The sequence below is a fragment of the Rhipicephalus microplus genome, chromosome 4, assembly GCF_043290135.1.
Source record: "Rhipicephalus microplus isolate Deutch F79 chromosome 4, USDA_Rmic, whole genome shotgun sequence".
NCBI classification, from domain to species: Eukaryota; Metazoa; Arthropoda; class Arachnida; order Ixodida; family Ixodidae; genus Rhipicephalus; species Rhipicephalus microplus.
The window spans coordinates 115,452,414-115,471,652 of NC_134703.1; the positions used below are offsets into that span (position 1 = coordinate 115,452,414).

Here is a 19,239-nt window from a genome sequence, read left to right on the forward strand (position 1 = left end):
CATATAAAGCGTGTCCGACATTAGGAACTTTAGAAAGGCTTGCCGACAGCTTGCGCATGGCTATGTTAAATAGAAGGGGGGAGATAACTGCCCCTTGGGGAGTACCCCTTCGTCCGAGTTTGAAAGGCTCCGAGACTGATTGTCCCAGTTTTATTGCCGCCGTCCGACTCTCGAGGAAAGATTCAACGAAGGAGAAGAATTTAACTCCCAGGTTCAAAGCCGATATCTCCTTAAGAATATAGTCGTGTTTGACAGTATCGAATGCTTTAGTGAGGTCCAGTGCGAGGACCCCTTTTACATCTTTGCTTGGAAAGTCAATTATTTGTGTTTTGAGGAGGAGCATGACATCTTGCGTGGAAAGTGAGGGCCTGAAACCTACCATATTATATGGAAATAGGTCATTCCTCTCGATGTAGCGCGATATCCTGTTGTGTACTGCATGTTCTGCTACTTTGCTAAGGCAAGAAGTAAGGGAGATCGGGCGGAGGTGATCTAAGCTGGGTGATTTACCTGGCTTGGGGATTAAGACCACTGTGGCCCTCTTCCAAGTTTCTGGTACGACGCCCTCCTCCCATACCCTGTTTATCTCCTTCACTAAGGCCTGAATGGCTTTATCATCCAAATTTCTTAAGAGCCGATTCGTAACTCCATCGGGACCTGGGGCAGACCTTCCGTTTAGGCTATGGAGCACTTCCCTGATCTCAGCTTCCGAGAAGGCAGCGTCCAACTCTGGGGAAGGCACACCCTCATACCGGTGGGGGACAGAAGTGGAGCTCTGGCTAAGCGGGAGGTACTTGTTGGCAAGTATCTGAAATTGGGAAGCTTCTGAGATGCCTGCCATTTTCTCCTTATTAATAAGTCGGTCTATGGCTAGTTTCTGATTGCCTTTGGATTGTCCATCATCTAGGAGGTGTTTGAAGAGGGTCCATTTGCCTCCTTTGCGCATTTTCCCGTCCGCAGCCGAGCAGGCGTCCCTCCATTGTTGCTTATGGAGTTTGAAGCAGTGCTCCTCAACATGCCGATTGAGCTCCGCAATCTTTTTCCGTAGCCTGCGATTTAGCCTTTGTTTTTTCCATCTCGCGATGAGAGAGCGTTTGGCGTCCAGGAGGTGCGCTAACCTTGCATCCATCCCCGGAGCATCAAATTCTGTTACTATTTCTTTGGTGGCCTTCTCGACATCCTTCTGGATTTGTACAAGAAGTTCACTGAAGGTGTCATGTACTGACTCATCTTCACCTCTGATTTGCCTAAAAGGTCCCAGTCTGTATATTTATAGGTTCTTGGGGGTGGTGCTCTTATTTCCATCCGGAGTTCTATGATGCTGTGGTCGCTTCCCAAGTTCTCCTGTAAGTTGGACCACTCGACCACCGCATTTCTAGTGAAGCTGAGATCCGGCATCGTGTCTCTGGCGACCGAGTTTCCCAGCCTCGTGGGAAAACGCGGGTCGGAGATAAGCGTTAGGTTTAAGTCTATACTGGCTGCAACTAGATTGGCCCCTTTCTTTGTCCTCGTAACATAGCCCCAAGACGGATGGGGAGCGTTGAAATCCCCAGCTACTATTAAAGGGTGCGATCTGGCGGCAGTTGCGACCCTATGAAGGAGTGAGCGGATATTATGTTTATAAGCCGAAGGAGGGCTATACAGGTTAAAAACGAATATGTTGCTTCGGATTTTGCCGTTGGGGATGATTTCAATTAATTGTGCCTCGAGCCCGGATCTCTTATCCGAGTCGCAAATTTTGACTTCGTGCTGCTCAAAGGAGGTATCTTTCCTGACCAACGTGGCAATACCTCTGCCATTTGCGCCTTTTTGGCTAATCGAACGGTAGCCCGAGAGAACTACCTTCTCGCTAAGTGTTTCCTGCAAGAGCAGGACGTGCGGCATTGACGCCTGTGCTTTGATGAGCTGCAGTAGAGCAGCTTTACGCCTTAAGAAACTTGCGCAATTCCACTGCCAGATAGCTATGTTTCCGGTTTGGCCCGCCATTTTGAATATCATTGAAGGAACATAGCCTGCGGCGAACTCGTAGCGTCCAAATCCTGCTGCACTATCTTGGCTTTTGCAATCGTACCAGTGTTGGTCGTCTTGAGTTTGCTAGAGTCAATCATTTTCATTTTAGATTCGAGGATTCCAACTCGACGTGTCAGGTGGGAGACGCTCCCGTCCATACGTTCGATTGTGCTAGATTGAATGGCTAAGGCCTCTCTCACCTGCTTGAGCGATTCCTCAATCGCCGTTAAAGACGCGAGTACAATTTTCTCAGGGACCTGAGCGGGGGACTCGTCACTTTGCATTGCCACGCTTTCCGCGATTGCGGGGGGCGAAACGGCCTTGCGCTTATTCGACCCTCCTGCTTGAACCGGTATGGGTGTGGCTACTTCACGGGGTTCACGCGAGTTGCGGAAGAGCTCGAACTCGGCCCTCAGCGTTCGTAGTGCTTCTTTAAGTTCTGAATTTTCTTTTTTAAGCATTAAAATCTCTGATTGTTCTCTTTTTTGCTCTGGTAAAATGCCCTGCGTTACCTTTTGGCCGCTTGGGATGTTCATCCTGGCCTTGTCCACCCAAGACATTTGCTTCTGAACGCGGCCCTTGGAACCCGATCGTCCTCTCGAACGGGAGCGACTGCTGCCCTTGTCACGCCCTCTGGAGCGTGAGCGCGATTTGCTGCCGGAGCGTCCTCTGGAGCGGGAGCGTCCTCTAGATGCCGATCTGCTGCGATGAGCGCTGGAGAATGATTCTTCTTCCGCCAGTCCTTCTTCGCCTCCAGCTGTGTCGGAGCCACGCCGCGCGCGCCTACGGCGGCGCCGCCGTCTTTGGCGCACGATGTAGGGCACCTGGAAGCGCTTTCTGCACTTGCGGTCCGCCGTTGGGTGCGCTCCGCCACAGATGGCACACGTGGGATCACACTGATAATCCGGTGATGGTGACTGCATGCCGCATCCGCGGCATTTCTTCTGTTCATCGCCCTTGGGGCAAACATCGGACCTGTGGCCAAAATCACCACATGCATAGCACACGTCCACTTGCCTGCGATACAAGGAACAAGGGTATCGAACACCATCACACACGACTTGCTGGGGGACCTTTTGTCCGTCAAACAACACGATCACTGTTGGTGTCTTCTTGATTCTTCGAACCCCCAGAGCGTCAGGGTTCCTCCGGTTGACGATCATCTCTGTCAGTTCTGCGTCACTGAGATCCACATTGATTCCACGGATCACTCCTTTACATGTGTTGTCAGACGCAGCCACGTAAGCCGCCAAGCCTATGACAGTCGAGCCCATACTTATCTCTTGGACCCTGGCGTAGGCGCGCGCATTCGTCTCGAACGGCGTGGCAACGACGAAAATGTTCTGGAAGGGGTTCGTGCACAGCGTGTCGTCGAACACCTGCTCTGCTGTTAGGGAAGCTGCCTTTGCGAGCGAGCGCTTGAAGATAAGAAGGTCTGTCTTCTTGACATCCATCCCTCCACGTGGCCGTATAATGGTCTTAAAGTGATCCCTGGGAAGGTTTGGGATCCTGGAAGCTTTCACAACACGCCTCAACACGTTCTGTGAGGCGGCAGTGCGGGAGCCGCCTTTACCGCTTCCTGTCGCTGACGTGGGCGCATTACCAGCGTTACAATCCGCCCGCTCGGCAAGTTTCTTCTTCTTGGTAATAAGGGCTCTTTTGCCTTCCGTACCTCGACTTTGTCTGTTTCTTCTAGCACATTCGTGCTCGCGCTGCAGCCCTTATTACTATGAATTCAAACCAACTAGCCCAAATCGCCATTCTTCTTCTTCTTGCTGGCTACTTCAATCCATCCCGCGCACTCCGCTTCTTCCGGATTGATGTCCATGCCTTCTACAACCGACACATTGGGGTTGGAGGCCATTATTCAGCTCGACGACGCGTTAGGCGTCGTCGCGACGCTGTTGCAGCGCCCGAGAAACGCGTCGACGCGCGAGGCGTCTGCGTGGCGTGGGTAAAAGTCCTGGGGATGTCCAAAAATTTCACCCACCGGTAAGATGTTGGTATCTGCTGGTTCACTACAACAAACGGCGTCGAATGATGCACAGTTCTTGCTAGTTGAGGCAAAAACTCCGTGCCAGAACACTTGAACAATCGGGAGCCGACGTGTTCGCACATCCGCACTGGACGAGCGCCCCTGGCTTTTTCTCGCACCACAAATAGCATGTTCAGCAAACTTACGAACCAACTCGCCCAGGAAAAAGTTCTTCTGGAATTCATTTTCACGCACAGCCGAGTTTATTTTGACAGTGGTAGTACGGACGCATGCAAATGCTCCAAAAAAGGGATTCGTTCATGCACACATTATGGCATATCAGACTGTGCCATAGTTATTTCGGATGCCGCACCCTGCGTACATGTGTCAAAGATTCGCGAGACCAAGTTCAGATTTCTCCTGCAGGTGGCGAAGGCCCCGCCGCGGTGGTCTAGTGGCTAAGGTACACGGCAGCTGACCCGCAGGTCGCGGGTTCAAATCCCGGCTGCGGCGGCTGCATTTCCGATGGAGGCGGAAATGTTGTAGGCCCGTGTACTCATATTTGGGTGCACGTTAAAGAACCCCAGGTGGTCGAAATTTCCGTATCCCTCCACTACGGCGTCTCTCATAATCATATGGCGGTTTTGGGACGTTAAACCCCACATATCAATCAATCAGCAGGTGGCGAAGCCAACGTGTAGGGCCGCAATCAATGCACACCTTGGAGCGCCCATAAAGTAGGCTTTGCCGCAACTCCAAAAAGAAATTGCGTGAAACACGCCTGTACAAGGGCGTCAACGTTGTTAACACGGAAATTAAAGAACATTTTACATCTAAATGAACAACCATGCTACACTATTCTGATGCTATATGCTTTTTTTTTATGGCGACGTAGACTTGTTTTTAAGGCATAATAATAGACTCCGTGTTGACACCGACGCCGCGGGACGCAGTGACTTTCGTGGTTGTGTTTGATGAGGCAGTTCGAGCTTTCGCCTTAAAGAAGCAAAAACAAACAAACAAACAAAACAAGCGAAAACATGAGCATGAGGAACCGAGGCGTAACTTGTAAGCCGAACTTCTTGATTCAACATAAAAAATAGTCTGTTCCTCGCTAGCCATCTCACTTTATTCGCAATTAGCATAAAAATATTTTGAGTAGACAGAACATGAAAATACCTATATAAAATTATGTATATTTTCTACATGGTCCAAAAGTTACGAACAAAAGAAGTTCATCGTGCACCACTGCCATTGATAAAGGCGAGCAAGATGACCTGGAAAACAGGCCCACCTGCCTATCAGCTTTGCGCAGAGGCGGTGTCGTACCCAATGAAGTGATAACTGAGGGGCGACTATTGCTAGTTGAAAACTTTTCCCAATGCCCCGCCCGGACGACGTGAAATACCGTCGTCCGTGGCAATTTTTGGATGGCCCTAACGGGCCTTATTTCAAAGTTCAAAAACAGATGGATGAGGCACTACCGGTTAATCGCAATGTGACGCTTTTTACAATCTAGAGCAGCGTCCAAAGCTGGCGTAGCTCACGGGGCGCTGTTGCTGGAGCGTTGACAGACCTGTTTTTTTTTTTTTTGCAGGGGCGAAATTTCTTACGGCGTCGTGGGTCGTACGTACGTACGTACGTGGGTCGTACGGCGTCGTGGGTAGTGAGTCGTAGTAGCCAGTTTTTAAGGTCATAAAATTGCATTGCATGTCCACAAAACGGTGTCGCAGCATATCCACGGAGTGAGTTATGACGACTGGGAGAAGCATCCGTCCATCCGCGCGTGCGTCCGTGCGTTCGGGCGGACGCTTCGCCCAACTCATAATCATTCACTCCGCGGATATGCTGTCATTTTTAGGAGGGCAGAGGGGCGTTTTGACTACGCTTTATGTATGTTCGTTATATGTGCGTGTATTATACACAAACAATGAGATATTTGGGGTGGGTGTTAAGCAGTACTCAAGCTGCGCATGGTGGTACTGCCTGATGTTGTGAAAACTGAAACCACGCGCGGCTTTCAGACGTCTTCGTCATTCAAAGCCACGGAGTAATACGACGAAACCACTTCATACCTTTATGAAGAAATGGCTGAGAACTAAAAAAAGTACTGCGGCGAAAAAGCGTATCAGGTGGGATTGTAATCGTATCAACGAGATTTCAATGTCTTATTTGTCAGATATGACTCTTCCATTGATTGGTCGATATGTGGGGTTGAACGTCCCAAAACCATTTTATGATTATGAGAGACGCCGTAGTGGAGGGCTGCGAAAATTTTGAGCGCCCGGGGCTCTTTACCATGCACCGAAATCTGAGCATACGGTGCTGCAACATTTTCGCCTCCATCGGAAATGCAGCCACCGCAGCCGGGATTCGATCGCGCGACGTGCGGGTCAGCAGCCGAGTACCTTAGCCATTGGACCACCTCTGCGGGGCAGATGCGACTTCTCTTCGTTCGGTGAAAGACGACACCCCCGAATCCCAGCCATCTGGACTGAAGTCGTACCCAGGGGACCACAACTCTAGCAGACCAGTTTACGTTCAATTGTTCTCCGTTATGATCTCTTCCACTACTCCCGTGAAGGAGCTCTATCGCCTGCCTGACTCCGCCATTGCCGTTGCCAATTGGTATCAATAATGTCTACTCTTCTTACTGGCGCATATAGCAGAAAATTTTTTTGGGGGGGGGGGGGGTAGGAAGGGGAGCTCGACCATCCTTAATGTATGCTCGTACGTGGGATTGTGTATCTGCGTGTAGGTACGGGCATAAAAATAGGATAATTTCCGAAGGGGGGGGGGCGAAGGAAGAGGGATGGACCTTTCTGTCTACGCCAGTCATGTGGGCACTAAATAGGGTGATTGTGATGAATCCGGATCTTGATGGAACGGAATTTCCCATAAAAATCATCAAGAGGACGCCCCACCTACGTCGAATACCCCGAAACGCCTGCTCCGGACGACAACTACAGTGATAACGAGAGGCGGATAACTCGAAACACGACCCGTTTTATGTATTGAATATCGGTTGCCTCTTATCGCGGTAATGTGCCTGCTATCGTGGTTGCCTGTTATCGCGGTTTGTGATCCCTGCATGAAGAGCAGTGCACTGTACACGAGGAATAAGACAGCGCTAAAGACGGGACGAATGAAAGTCACATACTTTGCGAGCGCCTTCTCCTCGTTTCATCTTCAACGCTGCTTTAATCTTCGTCTACCGTGCAGTACCAATGAGCCCAAACAAGCACTTATGTCGCTACACCTAACATTGAGGGACACAATGGAGGACGCTGACTGCAGCCAATAAGCTTGAAGACCTTACCATAGCAGTACTATTTATGTAAAGATAAGCTTATCGCAAGGCCAAACTCTAGTCCTCATCTGTATAAGAAATGTGTTCTTTGCATAATTGAATATACGAACAGCGTTACAGAAAAGGACAGAGGAATGTAACAGCACGCAGCGCTGGCTTTCAACAAGTGAGCACTGTATTGAAAGTCAACACAGCGCTGACTTGTATTGTCTGTTGTGCTATCCGTATATGCCCTACTGACTTGCCCAAGTTTCCACACTTCGTGTTCTTTGCCTCGGTAAATTTCTGTGCATTAGATGGCCCTATTCTCTGACACCTCAGCATGTCCCGCAGTGAAGCAAGAAGTACTGTCCTTTTTATATGATTGTCAACGAAAGCTTTCGGATGTCTATCAGAAATTACTTCCACGCCTTCTGCCGGCGCTTGAGAGGGTAGGACTTATATTTACGAATACTATGTATCATGAGATCGCAGATAACCTCTTCTTTGTCATAAAGCACAGGTCCGTTATTATCTCGGCCCATAAGGTCAAATAAAATAACCTATTGTCCTGTAGCGTACAAATGTGAGTAGCTAAAGTAATATTGACCGATATGTCCCGCGTTATATAGCTATCTAAACGTCTCTGCTACGTCGCAACGTGCTGAAATTCGTGCGTAATAATCGTTCGATAACGCTCACCCCGTGAAATGCTGACATTTTCCTTTGTTGTCGAGGTGCTTTGTATGCGCATGTATATAAGTAACTGTATGCTCAATCACCAGAAATTTGGTGAAGAGGGGATGCTGCGGCCCCTCTGCATGTATGTTAGTGCGTTTAAGTCTAAATGTATGTGCTTGTATACGCGCTAAAACAAGAACTAGGAAAGGGGATGTCACGACACTCCCCCCCCCCCCCCGCAATTGTCTCTCTGGGTAACCTGTAGGTTTCTAGGATTTGATAACATGTCACGTAAATAAGTCCAAATGAATAATTAATTTCCCTGCACTGCACAGTCATCAAAACAACTTCTGTTATTAGTGAAATACCAAATTGTCACCGCGCTGTAGGATGAACCGATGTTTCGAGCTCATCGTTTTGTCAACAAATAATCAACAATCAAGAGAGGGCACTTAATATTGTAACAAGCATTCAGAGATGGCATCGTTCGTTATTATTGGTCACTGCATGGTCATCGACGTTGCTGATTGCAGCGAAAGCGCGGGCATTGTCCTAGACAGACAGCGATACCCGAATTTGGAAATCAAGAAAAAAAAGAAACGGCTGTATCTAAATCGTTGAGTGATAAGCGTTATAATCTATATCCCCGTGAACACGATAGCAATTAGTTCGATAAAACATTTTCACGAAGCTTCCGGCAATTGTAATGCCAGATAGAGCCATCCATGGACAACGCTGCCTCCCCCCCCCTCCGTCCCCCGCATAGGGCGTGCGTCTCAGTGGAATTAGTTGCGTTGCGGACGAATCGCCGAGGATGTCGAACGGAGTGGCATCTTCTCGCGTCGCATGGCCTCGGATCTACCTGTTCGGTGACACCCTGGCGCAGGTGGGAAAGCGCGGAACCGTCTTCTCGAATCACGTGTGTCGAGTTATACGCTCTCAAACTTCCCTTTTGTATAGAGAAATGAAAGTTGGTCGAATTGGGGGTACTTCGCATTAGGCACCGTGAACTGAAGGAATAAGCGCTGGATTTCAACTCTTGTATAGAGAGTACAGAGAGAGAGAGCGAAGGGAGGAAAATGTTTAGCGGGCGAGCGAGTTCGGGCCGGGTTCTGGATCCTGGGCCACCACACGATCCTCCCTTCGGGGTGCGTCCGTACCATGCAGGGCCAGGGAACTGGTACAACATTCACACAATGAAGTAGGGTGTGAAATATTGAGTAAAGTATTGACGGGCCAGTCTCGATAAGGTGTGATGCTACAATCAGTGGCGTAGCCAGGGGATGCCCTATTTTATTTGCAACAGGTTCGAAGTTAGAAAAGAAACAACATAACAGAGCATGATTCATCTTTGTTGTTGAGTTCTGAGTAGAACACTTGACATTTTATGAGTTTATGCTTCGACGTTTGACACGTTGAACCGGCGCCACGGCACCCAGTGACTTTCAGTTGTCGTGTTTGATGAGGCAATTCGGGCTTTCGCCTTAAAAAAACAAACAAACAAAAACAAACAAACAAACAAATGAATGAAACCAAGGGTATGAGAAAACCGAGGCGTAAATTGGAAGTCGAACTTCTTGATTCAACATAAAAAATAGCCTGTTCCTCGCCAGCCTTCTCACTTTGTTCGCAATTAGCATAAAATATTTTGGGTAGACAGCACATGATAACAAGTAAATAAAAATTATGTATACATTCTACATGGTTTAAAAGTTACGAACAACAGAAGTTCATCGTGCACCACTGCCATTGCTAAAGGCGAGCAAGATGGCCTGGAAAAGAGACCCATCTGCCTATCAGCTTTGCGCAGAGGCGATGTCGTACCCAATGAAGTTTTAACTGAATGAAGTTTTAACGAAAAACACGACCAGGTCAGTCACACATCTTTTTTCAATATGACTGACACCCTGAAAATTCTTTCTTTAAATGTTCAAGGGTTCCGTAACCCAGTAAAACAAGCCGAGGTTATCAGCATAGCCCGCGCAGAACATTGTGATATTCTGTGTTTACAAGAAACAAATTTTTTCACCATTGGCCACGTTCATGCATTCAAACGCGCTTTTAATTTAGACTGTTATTTTTCCTTCGCGACATCTCGCTTCTCTGGAGTTGGAATTATTATTTTTAACCGCGCTCTTCTGCGAAATCATCATGTTTTCTATGACGCGTTCGGACGGGTATTGGCTTTTGACTGCGTCCTATCATCCTTCAAGCTGCGTGTTTTGTGTATTTATGGGCCAGCTCAAGCAGCGATGTCTAACAATTTTTTCCGTGACCTGGACGTGTATTTTCTAGACGGTCGTCATGTAATACTCACTGGAGACTTTAATTGTGTATTAGACACGCGAGCTGACGTGCAAGGTCCAGGATGGGGTCGCTCTGATTGGAACGCGCGAGAGCTGCGTCGCCTAGTGCAACATTTCTCTTTGATAGATACGTACAGACTAGTGCATGGACCACAGTATGCCTGGACTTGGCGGCGTAGCACGTCGTCTAGTCGTTTGGATCGTTTCTATGTGCCGAGCGCGCTAGCTTCTTACGTATCGCACTCTGATGCAGTAACATTACCATCATCGCCTGTTTATATATCAGACCACCGACCAGTGACGCTCGAGGCTCACTTTCCCTTTTCATCATCAGTGAAACCTTGGCGTCTTGACATCCGCATTCTGCACGACGCGCCTACACGCTCCAGTTTATCTAGAAGCTTGCGGGCCTCTCTCTTGGGATGCGGTCCGGAGGTGTGGGACGCGCTCAAGACACAGTGGCGTTTACACTGCTCAGTAGCAGGGCGGGCCCTCAGACGCCGTACGTCCGAAGAACTAGCGGACACTGCCACAAAGCTGCGTATTGCTCTTCGGGTTGATCGACTAACTCCCTTGATGCGCGCATGGCAGCGAGAGTTAAGAAGTCGTTTTCAACGACTCATTGCAGCTTCGTCATTGACGGCGGCTGCTTGGCGTTGCAGACGTAATCCATGTGCTCACCCTGAGGTTCTACGCTTTGCGAAAAGCTCGCTTCTCAACCCGTCGAGTCGACTAGGAACTCCGGCGGCCAGATTCTTACACACTGCGTTGCCGCCGACACGTGATCAATCAATTTTCCTAGCTTACTTTGCCAACATGGCTCGTACGACAATGTCATCACATCGCGGTACCACCGAGACAGCCACAATGTTAAGTAGGCTACCTCGAATTTCATCTGAAGTCGCTGAACAACTGTGCATAAGTCCGTCAGCTGACGAAGTGAAAGAGGCACTGTCTTCCATGAAGCGTGGCTCGGCCCCCGGGCCCGATGGGTTGCCTGTTTAGTTTTATTTAACGTTTTGGGACGACATTGGTGCTCTTTTCACCTCTGTTATTTGCCGCTGTTTCGAGAACTTTGATTTTCTTGATAGCTTTCGCGATGGTCGAATTGTTTTAATACCCAAACATGACCCATCGTCAGTTCGCCCAGAGGAGTGGCGACCAATAACGCTCCTCAACGTTGATTAAAAAACTTTCGCGGCAATTATCACTCGGCGTTTGAGAAGCTTGATGCCCTCCTTAATAGGTCATCATCAGGCGTGCTCTATTCCTGGAAGAGAAATCCACAGTCTTTCCTTTGTTACGCGCGATATAGTTGCGTACACGTTAACAAGATCAGCTCAGGGACTCTTAGTTTCACTTGACCAAGAAAAGGCATTCGATCGCCTCGAACATAGCTTTATATTTAGCGTAATGGAAGCATTTGGCTTCTCACAAAACTTCGTTGAGCTTCTCAGAAACGCATACCGAAATATACGCAGCACGTTGTTTCTTGATGGTTTAGAGAGTGCGCCATTTCCGGTTAACCGTGGTGTTCGCCAGGGGTGTCCTTTATCCCCTGCACTTTTTGTATTCAGCCTCGAACCATTCCTTCAATCGCTAATCGCTGACCCTTACGTTAGAGGCCTTCCTCTTCCAGGTAGGGGTACCGTGACAGTGACAGCATTTGCTGATGACATCACGTTGTATTTGAAGAATGAGGACAGTTTATCCCGTAGCCTACGACTTTTTACGACGTAAGGCATGATTTCAGGTGCCGCTTTAAATTTTTCCAAATGTCGATATTTATTCATTGGTTCCCCAGACGCATGTCTAAGTTCCTTTTTCGGTCTTCAGAAAAGTGACTCTATTCGTATTCTGGGGCTTGATTATACTTCCTACGGCATATCAGGCTCCTTGTGGAATTCAGTAGTCGAAGATGTAAAACGACACGTCCGGGAAGCACAAGAGTATGATTTACCGATGCTCGAAAGAAGGTATTTAGCACAGACGGTGTTTTGCGGCCGTGCATGGTACATATCTCACGTCTTACAGCCCCCATTACGAATCACCAGGTCGTTGCAATCCCTCATTGGCTCCTTTTTCTGGTCGGGTGGAACAGAGCTGGTTTGCCGAGCAGCTCTTGGGCAACCGAGAAACTGCGGTGGATTCGCATTCCTATCCGTCTCTGTTCGCTGCCGGCTGCTTGCCCTACGATTCTTACTTCGGTTGTTGCATGGTGATCAGTGCCCCGCGCGTGATCTTGCCTGTTATTTCTTGGGCACCAAACTACGCTATTTACTACCTGATGCACGGCTTAATTCTGCACCGCAAACACTTAACGTGCCTGCATTTTACTCAACGGCAGTAGCATTTTATCGACACGCGCAGCAGGTTTGTCCCGATGTGGACATTCTTGAAAGCCGCATCGTAGATACAACGGCGGCTCTTCTGCTTCCTCTGGTTCCTCCAGCCCGTCTAGCACGATCGAGACATGTCTCGTGGAGCGCGATAACGGCACCGTTTTTGCCTGGTCACCTCCGTGACTTTATGTGGCGTCTTGGATGGGGAGTACTCCCAACACGGGACAGATTGGAGAGGTGGCGCATGGTCCCATCTTCCACTTGTCCTAACTGCCCGTTACAGGAGTCTAACCAGCATATGCTGAAGCAATGTGTCATCGCAAAGGTGTTTTGGAGGTCAGTTAACGCTATTTTTCGTGGCCTAGGTGTTAATCGCTTTGTAACATCTGGTCGCTGCTCGCGTAGTCGCTTTGCACGCCTTCTAATAGCTGCGGGAGCCTTTTGTTTATGGCGTAATAGGTGCGAAGCTGTTGCGGCAGGTCATCGTCGTGGTGCTCTTTTTCCGATTCTAGAACGCCTCTACTGTGAACTCTTATTGTTTCTGTCGGAGGAATTGTTCTTCCTTGGGGAGGAAGAATTTCTGCGACAATGGTCGTGCCGCTTTCTGTCCGTAGTTGACAGACGCGTTCGATTAGTCTTCCACTTGGCCTGGTTCCTATAGCCAGGTCACCTGTTAATGTCTGATTGGTGCATGTAGTCAGTATGTGTTTACTATTTTATGTGTTTGTGTATGTCCCATATTGGTGTGAGCTCTTGTATATATGCACTTCATTCTAACGCTGTAAGTAATGTAACCTTTATGAATATTGATACCTGTTGTACATATTTTATAACATCTTCACCAAGTCTTGTAAATTCTGCACATATATCATCATGCACATTGTCCATATTGTGATTAGTGTATTTATGTAGTGTATGTATAGTTATTAGTACTATGAACGATGGACATCCTACGGACTTGGACACTTGTTTAAATGTGTAATGTATGTTGTGCTTTGTCTTTTGTTTGTTATTGTGCCTGTTATACAGACGCTTGTCCCTTAGCTTTGTTGCGTCCCAGGAGAGAATAAACTTTTTCTAAACAAGTTTTAACTGAGGGGCGACTATTGCTAGTTGAAAACTTTTCCCAATACCCCGCCTGGACGACGAGAAATACCGTTGGCCGTGGCAATTTTTGGACGGCCTTAACGGGCCTTATTTTGAAATTCAAAAACAGATGGATGAGGTACTCACGGTTAATCGCAGTGTGACGCTGTTGGTAATACTGAGCAGCGTCCAAAGCTGGCATGGCTCACGGGGCGCTCTTGCTGGAGCTTGGACGGATTCTTTTTTTTTTTCTGTAGCGGCGAAGTTTCTTACGCCATGTGTCGTACGTCCCGTGTCGTCATCGTAGTAGCCAGTTTTAGGGGCGAAGCGACACCCATTCGTCCCTCGAAGTCGTTGTAGTATGTAACAACTATAACATTTTGACCTCCAAGGTGGTGCTGGTGAGAAGTTTCTTCTGTGCGTTGTTGAACAATAAAAAATATAGTGCTCAATGTACATGCCAATGGCTGCTAATGGGAAATGAGAAACAGGAGCATTCGGCTTTTAGTTAACGCGCATGGTGCGATCCCCATTAGCAGCCATATGCATGTATATTGAGCACTATCTGACAAGAAAGGTTTGCTACATTATACTCGCTGGGTGTTACCTCCTTAGTTTTAGATAGGTTTAGCGAGCGTTGACCCGCAGTGCCATGAATACAATGAACTATCATATACCTAGAACTCGAGGTGGTTAAAGGTGGAAAGTAGATACGAAGCGCAAGCTGTTAGAAAGTAAAAGCCGAATTCTCCTGTCTCTGATTTCCCATTAGCAGCCATTGGCATGTACATTGAGCACTATCTGACAGGAAAAGATTGCTATGGTGTACTCGCTGGGCGTAACCTCCTTGGTTCTAGAAAAGTTTAGCGAGCGTTGGGCCGCAGTGCCATGAATACAGTGAACTAGTATATACCATGAACTCGAGGTGGTTAGAGATGGGTAGTAGTCCCGAAGCGCAAGCCGTAAGAAAGTGTGCGTGTGCCACCTCTGGTTTAGTCCTTGGAATGTCCGCTGGATGGCGGTGCTTGTTTATGGCTAGAAACAGTGCCCTGTATAGCTGCATCATTGACCTTATCGATGTGCCCCAAGATTTTCCGCAGAGGAACCGCATTATATGGACGATGGAAGTTAGCCTTTTCTTCAGGTAACTGCAGGGGGCACTCCACGAAAGGTCCCTGTCAATAATCACACCCAGGAAGCGATGGTTTTTCTGGTATGGAATATTTTGTCCATTGATGGTAAGGGGGTATTGTGTCATGGCTCTGCGAGTAAATGCAACCAATGCACATTTCTCCGTTGAGACGGAAAGACCTTGCTTGCGGAGATATGAGCATGTCAGGGTGGTAGCCTGCTGGACTCTTGCACGTACTTGTAGACGAGTTACAGCCGATGTTCATAGACAAATATCGTCAGCATATATGGGTATGAGAATGGTACATGGCAAAATTTCACGAAGCTTAAGCTTAGGCCTGCCATCACGAGGTTAAATAAAGTGGGACTTAATACGGCGCCCCGAGGGACGCCACGGGAGGTATAATAATTGGTAGTAGGTCCATCTGAGGTTCGTACAAAAAGAACCTTCTCGTCCAATAATCTTGGATCCATTGGAACATCCGACCACCAATCCCAACAGCTTCCAACGAGTCTAGAATGGCTTTATGTGTTACGTTATCATAAGCCCCTTTGACGTCGAGGAAGAGTGGCAGTGGTATGCGCTTGAGGCTCTTCTGTTGCTGGATAAATGTTGTGAGATCAATAACGTTGTCAAGAGATGACCTACCTCGCCGAAAACCCGTCATGCAGTTTGGGTATACGTTGTAGCGCTCGAGGTACCATTCTAGGCATGTATCATCCTTTCCATGGCTTTTTCTACGCAACTTGAGAGGGCAATAGGGCGAAATGATGTAAATCAAATGGTGACTTTCCTGCTTTGAGTAGTGGCACAAGTCGACTTATCTTTTAATCCTGGGGAACAATGCCCGCCTCCCATGAGTGGTTGTAATAGCTTAACAACTGTCCCCTTGCCTGCTGTTAAGGTTGGCTAGAGCAGCGTAGGTGATGCCATCGGGTCCTGGTGAACATGATCGTCGGGAAGCCGCCAAAGATGCGTCAAGTTCTTCTATAGTGAAAGGATTGTCCATTTCGGAGATTCGTGGTTCAGGGATAACACTCCTAATGGTGCCAGCGGACAAGGTGGACACACCAGCGATTCGCGTACAAAACTCATTTGCCACTTCAAGCTGGGTGTGGCCTAAATGTAGGGCTAAAGCCATGAAAGGATGTCTTTGTTGGGGAGTCGAGCGCAGGCCACGAATAGCGCTCCAGATGCGTGACAACGGCTTTCGGGGATCCAATGATTCGCAGAATGATTTCCAGCGTTCCTGTTCAAGTTTGTCTAAACGTCGTTGGACTTTTTTTTGTATGCGTCGTGCCAGTCTCAAGTCGCATATTGCTTTCGTCCGCCTGTATCTCCTTTCTGCCCTTCGGCGAAGCGCGCGCAATTTTTCCAGTTCAACGTCGAAATCTGAACGCTTGCCGGTGAACGGGAGGAGACGGGAAGCTTCCCTCATTGCCTCTTTGATGACATCTTCCAAGTTCTGGTCAGGGTCTTCACGGCATGTATTTTCCATGAGTCGCTGAAATTTGGACCAATCAATTCTTCACGTTGTGGTCCTAGAAGAGGAGTTAGTAAGACCCCTTATTCGCATATAAGTTAGAATGTGGTCACTCCCATGCGTTTCGATGCCTGAAAATCAGTGCACTTGCGACCGGAAGTTTCTGGATACCAGAGTCAAGTCGAGGCAGCTGCAGTACGTAAGGCCCCGCAGGTATGCAGGACTGCCATCATTTAGAAAACATAGGTCATGCTTGGAGGCGAATGACACGAGGTTTCTTCCTTTAACGTTGATCGTCGAACTACCCCAGATTAAGTGATGTGCGTTGAAGTTTCCAGTTATAACCCACGGGACCGTAGTTGTTGTCAGTATGTCTCGTAGTCGGTCTTGTTCAAACCGTATGGATGGTGATATGTAGACACCAATGTGTGTGAATGACACTTTTTCCTTTTTAACACGTAAGCAGACATATTGATTGTCATCATGTGGCTGAACGGCGTGATGCATATGTGTGAAATCTGTGCGAATGTAAACAACCACCTTGCTGCGTTCCTCGCACGTTGAAGAAACGAAAGATTCATACCCTGATAGTTTAGGAGGTTGCTGCACGTTTGGTTCACATAGGAATACGATTATAGGAATACTATTCATGAATACACACTGACGGAATGAAGAGATGCGGGATCTCAGGCCTCTCGCGTTCCACTGCAGTGTCGACGCTTGTCGGATCTCATTGCGGAAGGAGAAAATTGGTCGAGCCATGGTTGCTACTGGAGACTTGCAAATACTCGACTTAGAGCATCCAGTACTTGTAGTGCACTCTGAGTGAGTGGAGACTTCAGGCTGCTGCACAGCTTTCGCATGGCATCCAGGAGTGTTCGGAACATTCTGATGACTTCTGTGTTCTCCTCAGGCAGCTTGTCAGTGGCTGGCTGGGGGGATGTGATTGTCGATGTGCGCTTGGAATTTGCAGGTGGCTGTGATTTCGGCAATGAAGGCCAAACTGATTCATCTGCAACATTGCTGTTCGTTGGTTTGTTGAACGCGCTGGCCGCCTTCGGTCTGGGAGGCAAGGGCGGTGGAAGAGAAGGGTGGTGGAGTGGCGCTGTCGATGCAGCGTCTGGGGCATTCTTTGATGAACTGTGGCGACGATGACGCCTCTTTCGGACGGTCCTGGCAGCCTCTCGATGCGACGAATTGTCTCTGACCATTTGTTTCAGTACCGTTATTTCTCTTTGGATTTGGGGGCATTCTTTTGGCGAAGCTTCATGTGCCCCATGACAATTCGAGCATTTGAGGGTAGTTACTTCGCAGTCATCCGAAGAATGGGCTTCGCGCAACGAGGACACACAGTCTTATTTTCGCATACGCTTCTCACGTGGCCCAGCGTCATGCACTTATGACACTGTAAGGGCTTAGGTACGAAAGGTCGCACAGAATGCCGAAAATGGCCCACCTTTACGTGTGAAGGAAGAGAGTCGCCCTTGAACATGATATTCAAGCAGCGTGAGTTTCCCAAACGGAGAACTTTCACGATGATGCTGGTTTCATTTGCCGGTTTGACCAGAACATCGTAGTCGGAACAGGGAATGGCGGTATCCACATCGTAGATGACTTCAGTGACGATGTTAGAGCTCACAGGAATGTAGGAGCGAACTTTCATTCCCCCAGCTCGTTGACGTTGCGCAGTATATTAAGTGCCGCAGCATGTGAAATGTCGATGGCCAATACGTTCTTACGCTTGTTCACTCTGATATCTGTGATCTCGTTTTGCACGAGTCCTTCCAGCATCATCGAAACAGATTGCCTGTTGAGGCGCTTCATGTTACCATCCGGTACCTCAGGGACAAAAAGGAACGTGTTTGTCACGGGTCTCCTTGGCACTCTGTCGCTCAACGTACTCGATGACGAAGATGTTCTCACGTTCCGCCTCTTCGCTTTACGGCTCAGCACCAGCTTAAAATCGTCGTAGTCAGAAGGCTCTTCGCTGCTCATTGAGTAAACAAGAGTGCCCTCGCTGTCGTAGTCGCTGTAGTGTCCCGTACGCTTCCTGGATGCGGCCACCGCCGATGCCGCCGTATCTGGCGGACGTCCGTGGGGGTCCACGTCCATCACCGACGGGCACGGATGGGATATTCGCGAAGTTCACTTATAATTAGGTGAAAAAAGAGGGCACCTGCTGAAACAGCGATCTGCTAAGCAACCACTTGGTCGTCGTCCTACGAAATATTGAGTAAAGGATTGACGGGCCAGTCTCGCAAAGGTGTGATGCCATAATCAGTGGCGTAGCCAGGGGATGCCCTATTTCATTTACAACAGGTTCGAACTTAAAAAAGAAACAACATAACAGAGCGTGATATAACTTTGTCGTTGAATTGTTAGTAGAACACTTGTCATTTTATGAGTTCATGCTTCGACGTTTGACACGTTGAACCGACGCCGCGGCACCCAGTGACTTTCAGTTGTCTTGTTTGATAAAGCAGATCAGGCTTTCGCCTTAAAAAAACAACAGCAGCAAAATCGATAAGATTAGTATAAGAAAACGGAGGCGTAAATTGTAAGTCAAACTTCTTTGATTCAACATAAAAATAGTCTGTTCATCGCCAGCCTTCTCACTTCATTTGCAATTAGCATAAAAATATTTTGGGTAGACAGCACATGAAAGTAAGTAAATAAAAATTATGTATTTATTCTACATGGTTCAAAAGTTACGAACAACAAAAGTTCATCGTGCACCACTGCCATTTCTAAAGGCGAGCAAGATGGCCTGGAAAAGAGACCCACCTGCCCATCAGCTTTGCGCAGAGGCGTTGTCGTATCCAATGAAGTGATAACTGAGGGGCGACTATTGCTAGTTGAAAACTTTTCCCAATACCCCGCCTGGACGACGTGAATTACCGTCGTCCGTGGCAATTTTTGGACGGCCCTAACGGGC

General features: G+C 48.2%; 3 non-coding genes across 3 annotated transcripts; all 3 read left to right on the plus strand.

The window, feature by feature from the left end:
- Positions 1-5,288: 5,288 nt before the first annotated feature.
- LOC119173032 (U4 spliceosomal RNA) lies at positions 5,289-5,430 on the plus strand. The gene has a single exon (XR_005109987.2). It is a non-coding gene; the product is annotated as a U4 spliceosomal RNA (small nuclear RNA).
- Positions 5,431-13,656: 8,226 nt separating this feature from the next.
- LOC119173036 (U4 spliceosomal RNA) lies at positions 13,657-13,796 on the plus strand. Its single transcript, XR_005109991.2, has one exon. It is a non-coding gene; the product is annotated as a U4 spliceosomal RNA (small nuclear RNA).
- Positions 13,797-19,097: 5,301 nt separating this feature from the next.
- Positions 19,098-19,239, plus strand: LOC119173033 (U4 spliceosomal RNA). The gene has a single exon (XR_005109988.2). It is a non-coding gene; the product is annotated as a U4 spliceosomal RNA (small nuclear RNA).